Source organism: Rhipicephalus microplus, chromosome 8, assembly GCF_043290135.1.
Source record: "Rhipicephalus microplus isolate Deutch F79 chromosome 8, USDA_Rmic, whole genome shotgun sequence".
NCBI lineage: Eukaryota > Metazoa > Arthropoda > Arachnida > Ixodida > Ixodidae > Rhipicephalus > Rhipicephalus microplus.
In genome coordinates, this window is record NC_134707.1 from 126,438,190 (window position 1) to 126,445,883 (window position 7,694).

The 7,694-nt window shown below is 53.4% G+C and overlaps 1 non-coding gene across 1 annotated transcript; it reads left to right on the forward strand.

The window, feature by feature from the left end:
- The first annotated feature begins 1,205 nt into the window (after positions 1-1,205).
- TRNAN-GUU (transfer RNA asparagine (anticodon GUU)) lies at positions 1,206-1,279 on the forward strand. The gene has a single exon. It is a non-coding gene; the product is annotated as a tRNA-Asn (tRNA).
- The last annotated feature ends 6,415 nt before the right edge of the window (positions 1,280-7,694 follow it).

Below are 7,694 nucleotides of genomic sequence, written 5' to 3' on the forward strand. Positions count from 1 at the left end.
GAAGGTGGTGAGAGTGGAGCAGTACTGTCTTCGTGGCAAAATTGACTAGCGCGTTCGGCTGTTACACGAAAGGCTGGAGGTTGGAGCCCTCCCGGGAGCGGGGTGTCGCTTTTTTCTTCTTTGCGCTGATAGGTTTGGAGAAATGTTCTGACGGTGGTGAGAGTAGAGCACGACTGTCTCCGTGGCGCAATGGGCTAGTGCGTTCGGCTGTTAACCGCAAGTTTGGAGATTTGAGCCCACCCGGGGGCGGTGTGTCGCTTTTTTTCTTTGCGCTGATAGCTATGGAGGAATGTTCTAACGGTGATGAGAGTGGAGCACGACTGTCTCTGTGGCGCAATGGGCTAGCGCGATCGGCTGTTAACCGAAAGGAAGGAGGTTCGAGCCCTCCCGGGAACGGTGTGTCACTTTTTTTTTCGCGCCGATAGCTTTGGAGAAATGTTCTGACGGAGGTGAGAGTGCTGCAGTACTGTCTGCGTGGCGCAATCAGATAGCGCGTTCGGCTGTTAACCGAATGGCTGGAGGTTCAAGCCCTCCCGGGAGCGGTTTGTCGCTTTTTTTCTTCTTTGCGCTGATAGGTTTGGAGAAATGTTCTGACGGTGGTGAGAGTAGAGCACGACTGTCTCCGTGGCGCAATTAGCTAGTGCAATCGGCTCTTAACCGAAAGGTTGGAGGTTCGAGCCCACCCGGGGGCGATGTGTCGCTTTTTTTTTCTTTGTGCTGATAGCTTTGGAGAAATGTTCTGAAGGTGGTGAGAGTGGAGCAGTACTGTCTTCGTGGCAAAATTGACTAGCACGTTCGGCTGTTACACGAAAGGCTGGAGGTTGGAGCCCTCCCGGGAGCGGGGTGTCGCTTTTTTCTTCTTTGCGCTGATAGGTTTGGAGAAATGTTCTGACGGTGGTGAGAGTAGAGCATGACTGTCTCCGTGGCGCAATGGGCTAGTGCGTTCGGCTGTTAACCGCAAGTTTGGAGATTTGAGCCCACCCGGGGGCGGTGTGTCGCTTTTTTTCTTTGCGCTGATAGCTATGGAGGAATGTTCTAACGGTGATGAGAGTGGAGCACGACTGTCTCTGTGGCGCAATGGGCTAGCGCGTTCGGCTGTTAACCGCAAGTTTGGAGGTTTGAGCCCACCCGGGGGTGGTGTGTGGCTTTTTTGCGCTGATAGCATTGAAGAATTGTTCTGAAGGTTTTGAGAGTGCTGCACTACTGCCTCCATGGCGCAATTGGCTAGCGCGTTCGGCTGTTAACCGATAGGCTGGAGGTTCGAGCCCTCCCGGGAGCGGTTTGTCGCTTTTTTTTCTTTGCGCTGATAGGTTTGGAGAAATGTTCTGACGGTGGTGAGAGTAGAGCACGACTGTTTCCGTGGCGCAATGGGCTAGTGCGTTCGGCTGTTCACCGCAAGTTTGGAGGTTTGAGCCAACCCGGGGTGGTGTGTCGCTTTTTTTGAGCTGATGGTTTTGGAGAAATGTTCTGACGGTGATGAGAGTGGAGCACGACTTTCTCCGTGGCGCAATTGGCTAGCGCGATCGGCTGTTAACCGAAAGGAAGGAGATTCGAGCCCTCCCCGGAACGGTGTGTCACTTTTTTTTTCTTCGCGCCGATAGCTTTGGAGAAATGTTCTGACGGAGGTGAGAGTGCTGCAATACTGTCTGCGTGGCGCAATCAGATAGCGCGTTCGGCTGTTAACCGAAAGGCGGGAGGTTCAAGCCCCTCCCGGGAGCGGTTTGTCGCTTTTTTTCTTCTTTGCGCTGATAGGTTTGGAGAAATGTTCTGACGGTGGTGAGAGTAGAGCACGACTGTCTCCGTGGCGCAATTAGCTAGTGCAATCGGCTCTTAACCGAAAGGTTGGAGGTTCGAGCCCACCCGGGGGCGGTGTGTCGCTTTTTTTTCTTTGTGCTGATAGCTTTGGAGAAATGTTCTGAAGGTGGTGAGAGTGGAGCAGTACTGTCTTCGTGGCAAAACTGACTAGCGCGTTCGGCTGTTACCTGAAAGGTTGGAGGTTGGAGCCCTCCCGGGAGCGGGGTGTCGCTTTTTTCTTCTTTGCGCTGATAGGTTTGGAGAAATGTTCTGACGGTGGTGAAAATGGAGCACGACTGTCTCCGTGGCGCAATGGGCTAGTGCGTTCTGCTGTTAGCCGCAAGTTTGGAAGTTTGAGCCAACCCGGGGGTGGTGTGTCGCTTTTTTTTGCGCTGATAGCTTTGGAGAAATGTCCTGACGGTGGTCAGAGTGCTGCACTACTGTCTCTGTGGGGCAACTGACTAGCGCGTTCGGCTGTTACCCGAAAGGTTGGAGGTTTGAGCCCACCCGGGGGCGGTGTGTCGCTTTTTTTCTTTGCGCTGATAGCTATGGAGGAATGTTCTGACGGTGATGACAGTGGAGCACGACTGTCTTCGTGGCGCCATAGACTAGCGCGTTCGGCTGTTAACCGCAAGTTTGGAGGTTTGAGCCCACCCGGGGGGTGTGTGGCTTTTTTTTGCGCTGATAGCTTTGGAGAAATGTTCTGACGGTAATGAGAGCGGAGCATGACTTTCTCCGTGGCGCAATTGGCTAGCGCGATCGGCTGTTAACCGAAAGGAAGGAGGTTAGAGCCCTCCCGGGAACGGTGTGTCACTTTTTTTTTCGCGCCGATAGCTTTGGAGAAATGTTCTGACGGAGGTGAGAGTGCTGCAGTACTGTCTGCGTGGCGCAATCAGATAGCGCGTTCGGCTGTTAACCGAATGGCTGGAGGTTCAAGCCCTCCCGGGAGCGGTTTGTCGCTTTTTTTCTTCTTTGCGCTGATAGGTTTGGAGAAATGTTCTGACGGTGGTGAGAGTAGAGCACGACTGTCTCCGTGGCGCAATTAGCTAGTGCAATCGGCTCTTAACCGAAAGGTTGGAGGTTCGAGCCCACCCGGGGGCGGTGTGTCGCTTTTTTTTCTTTGTGCTGATAGCTTTGGAGAAATGTTCTGAAGGTGGTGAGAGTGGAGCTGTACTGTCTTCGTGGCAAAATTGACTAGCGCGTTCGGCTGTTACCCGAAAGGTTGGAGGTTGGAGCCCTCCCGGGGGCGGTGTGTCGCTTTTTTTTTGCGCTGATAGCTATGGAGAAATGTTCTGACGGTGGTGAGAGTAGAGCACGACTGTCTCCGTGGCGCAATGGGCTAGTGCGTTCGGCTGTTAACCGCAAGTTTGGAGGTTTAAGCCAACCTGGGCGGTGTGTCGCTTTTTTTGCGCTGATAGCTTTGGAGAAATGTTCTGACGGTGGTGAGAGTGCTGCACTACTGTCTCCGTGGCGCAACTCACTAGCGCGTTTGGCTGTTAACCGAAAGTTTTGAGGTTTGAGCCCTCTCGGGAGCGGTGTGTCGGTTTTTTCTTCTTTGCGCTGGTAGCTTTTGAGAATTGTTGTGATGGTGGTGAGAGTGGAGCACGACAATCTCCGTGGCGCAATATGCTAGCGCGTTCGGCCCTTAACCAAAAGGATGGAGGTTCGAGCCCTCCCGGGAGCGGTGTCTCGTCTTTTTTTGCGCTGATAGCCTTGGAGAAATATTCTGACGTTGGTGAGAGTGCCTCACGACTTTCTCCGTGGCGCAGTTGGCTAGCGTGATCGGCTGGTAACGGAAAGGTTGGAGGTTCGAGCCCTCCCTGGAGTGGTGTGTCGCTTTTTTTTCTTTGTGCTGATAGCTTTCCAGAATTGTTCTGACGGAGGTGAGAGTGGAGCACAGCTGTCTCCTTGGCGAAATTGCCTAGCGCGTTCGACCGTTAACCAAAACGATGGAGGTTCGAGCCCTTCCGGGAGTGGTGTGTCGCCTTTTTATTTTCTTTGCGGTGATAGCCTTGGAGAAATATTCTGACGGTGGTGAGTTTGCCTCACAACTTTCTCCGTGGCGCAATTGGCTAGTGCGTTCGGCTGTTAACCGCAAGTTTGGAAGTTTGAGCCAACCCGGGGGTGGTGTGTCGCTTTTTTCTGCGCTGATAGCTTTGGAGAAATGTCCTGACGGTGGTCAGAGTGCTGCAATACTGTCTCTGTGGGGCAACTGACTAGCGCGTTCGGCTGTTAACCGAAAGGTTGGAGGTTTGAGCCCACCCGGGGGCGGTGTGTCGCTTTTTTCTGCGCTGATAGCTTTGGAGAAATGTTTTGACGGAGGTGAGAGTGCTGCAATACTGTCTGCGTGGCGCAATCAGATAGCGCGTTCGGCTGTTAACCGAAAGGCGGGAGGTTCAAGCCCCTCCCGGGAGCGGTTTGTCGCTTTTTTTCTTCTTTGTGCTTATAGGTTTGGAGAAATGTTCTGACGGTGGTGAGAGTAGAGCACGACTGTCTCCGTGGCGCAATTAGCTAGTGCAATCGGCTCTTAACCGAAAGGTTGGAGGTTCGAGCCCACCCGGGGGCGGTGTGTCGCTTTTTTTTCTTTGTGCTGATAGCTTTGGAAAAATGTTCCGAAGGTGGTGAGAGTGGAGCAGTACTGTCTTCGTGGCAAAATTGACTAGCGCGTTCGGCTGTTACCCGAAAGGTTGGAGGTTGGAGCCCTCCCGGGAGCGGGGTGTCGCTTTTTTCTTCTTTGCGCTGATAGGTTTGGAGAAATGTTCTGACGGTGGTGAAAATGGAGCACGACTGTCTCCGTGGCGCAATGGGCTAGTGCGTTCGGCTGTTAGCCGCAAGTTTGGAAGTTTGAGCCAACCCGGGGGTGGTGTGTCGCTTTTTTCTGCGCTGATAGCTTTGGAGAAATGTCTTGACGGTGGTCAGAGTGCTGCACTACTGTCTCTGTGGGGCAACTGACTAGCGCGTTCGGCTGTTAACCGAAAGGTTGGAGGTTTGAGCCCACCCGGGGGCGGTGTGTCGCTTTTTTTCTTTGCGCTGATAGCTATGGAAGAATGTTCTGACGGTGATGACACTGGAGCACGACTGTCTTCGTGGCGCCATAGACTAGCGCGTTCGGCTGTTAACCGCAAGTTTGGAGGTTTGAGCCCACCCGGGGGGGGTGTGTGGCTTTTTTTTGCGCTGATAGCTTTGGAGAAATGTTCTGACGGTGATGAGAGCGGAGCACGACTTTCTCCGTGGCGCAATTGGCTAGCGCGATCGGCTGTTAACCGAAAGGAAGGAGGTTCGAGCCCTCCCGGGAACGGTGTGTCACTTTTTCTTTCGCGCCGATAGCTTTGGAGAAATGTCCTGACGGAGGTGAGAGTGCTGCAATACTGTCTGCGTGGCGCAATCAGATAGCGCGTTCGGCTGTTAACCGAAAGGCGGGAGGTTCAAGCCCCTCCCGGGAGCGGTTTGTCGCTTTTTTTCTTCTTTGTGCTGATAGCTTTCCAGAATTGTTCTGACGGAGGTGAGAGTGGAGCACAGCTGTCTCCTTGGCGAAATTGCCTAGCGCGTTCGACCGTTAACCAAAACGATGGAGGTTCGAGCACTTCCGGGAGTGGTGTGTCGCTTTTTTATTTTCTTTGCGGTGATAGCCTTGGAGAAATATTCTGACGGTGGTGAGTTTGCCTCACAACTTTCTCCGTGGCGCAATTGGCTAGTGCGTTCGGCTGTTAACCGCAAGTTTGGAAGTTTGAGCCAACCCGGGGGTGGTGTGTCGCTTTTTTCTGCGCTGATAGCTTTGGAGAAATGTCCTGACGGTGGTCAGAGTGCTGCAATACTGTCTCTGTGGGGCAACTGACTAGCGCGTTCGGCTGTTAACCGAAAGGTTGGAGGTTTGAGCCCACCCGGGGGCGGTGTGTCGCTTTTTTCTGCGCTGATAGCTTTGGAGAAATGTCCTGACGGAGGTGAGAGTGCTGCAATACTGTCAGCGTGGCGCAATCAGATAGCGCGTTCGGCTGTTAACCGAAAGGCGGGAGGTTCAAGCCCCTCCCGGGAGCGGTTTGTCGCTTTTTTCTTTTTTGTGCTGATGGGTTTGGAGAAATGTGCTGACGGTGGTGAGAGTAGAGCACGACTGTCTCCGTGGCGCAGTTAGCTAGTGCAATCGGCTCTTAACCGAAAGGTTGGAGGTTCGAGCTCACCCGGGGGCGGTCTGTCGCTTTTTTTTCTTTGTGCTGATAGCTTTGGAGAAATGTTCTGAAGGTGGTGAGAGTGGAGCAGTACTGTCTTCGTGGCAAAATTGACTAGCGCGTTCGGCTGTTACCCGAAAGGTTGGAGGTTGGAGCCCTCCCGGGAGCGGGGTGTCGCTTTTTTCTTCTTTGCGCTGATAGGTTTGGAGAAATGTTCTGACGGTGGTGAAAATGGAGCACGACTGTCTCCGTGGCGCAATGGGCTAGTGCGTTCGGCTGTTAGCCGCAAGTTTGGAAGTTTGAGCCAACCCGGGGGTGGTGTGTCGCTTTTTTCTGCGCTGATAGCTTTGGAGAAATGTCCTGACGGTGGTCAGAGTGCTGCACTACTGTCTCTGTGGGGCAAATGACTAGCGCGTTCGGCTGTTAACCGAAAGGTTGGATGTTTGAGCCCACCCGGGGGCGGTGTGTCGCTTTTTTTCTTTGCGCTGATAGCTATGGAGGAATATTCTGACGGTGATGAGAGTGGAGCACGACTTTCTCCGTGGCGCAATTGGCTAGCGCGATCGGCTGTTAACCGAAAGGAAGGAGGTTCGAGCCCTCCCGGGAACGGTGTGTCACTTTTTTTTCTTCGCGCCGATAGCTTTGGAGAAATGTTCTGACGGAGGTGAGAGTGCTGCAATACTGTCTGCGTGGCGCAATCAGATAGCGCGTTCGGCTGTTAACCGAATGGCTGGAGGTTCAAGCCCACCCGGGGGGGGGTGTGTGGCTTTTTTTGCGCTGATAGCTTTGGAGAAATGTTCTGACGGTGATGAGAGTGGAGCACGACTTTCTCCGTGGCGCAATTGGCTTGCGCGATCGGCTGTTAACCGAAAGGAAGGAGGTTCGAGCCCTCCCGGGAACGGTGTGTCACTTTTTTTTCTTCGCGCCGATAGCTTTGGAGAAATGTTCTGACGGAGGTGAGAGTGCTGCAATACTGTCTGCGTGGCGCAATCAGCTAGTTCAATCGGCTCTTAACCGAAAGGTTGGAGGTTCGAGCCCACCCGGGGGTGGTGTGTCGCTTTTTTTTTCTTTGTGCTGATAGCTTTCTAGAATTGTTCTGACGGAGGTGAGAGTGGAGCACAGCTGTGTCCTTGGCGAAATTGGCTAGCGCGTTCGACCGTTAACCAAAACGATGGAAGTTCGAGCCCTCCCGGGAGTGGTGTGTCGCCTTTTTTTCTTTGCGTTGATAGCCTTGGAGAAATAATCTGACGGTGGTGAGAGTGCCTCACAACTTTCTCCGTGGCGCAATTGGCTAGCGCGATCGGCTGTTATCACAACTTTCTCCGTGGCGCAAATGGCTAGCGCGATCGGCTGTTAACCGAAAGGTTTGAGGTTCGAGCCCTCCCGGGAGCGGTGTGTCACTTTTTTTTCTTCGCGCCGATAGCTTTGGAGAAATGCTCTGACGGAGGTTAGAGTGCTGCACTGCTGTCTCCGTGGCGCAATTCGCTAGCGCGTTCGGCTGTTAACCGATAGGCTGGAGGTTCGAGCCCTCTCGGGAATGGTTTGTCGCTTTTTTCTTCTTTGCGCTGATAGCTTTGGAGAAAAGTTCTGACGGCGGTGAGAGTGCAGCACGACTGTCTCCGTGGCGCAATTAGCTAGTGCAATCGGCTCTTAACCGAAAGGTTGGAGGTTCGAGCCCACCCGGGGGCGGTGTGTCGCTTTTTTTTCTTTGTGCTGATAACTTTGGAGAAATGTTCT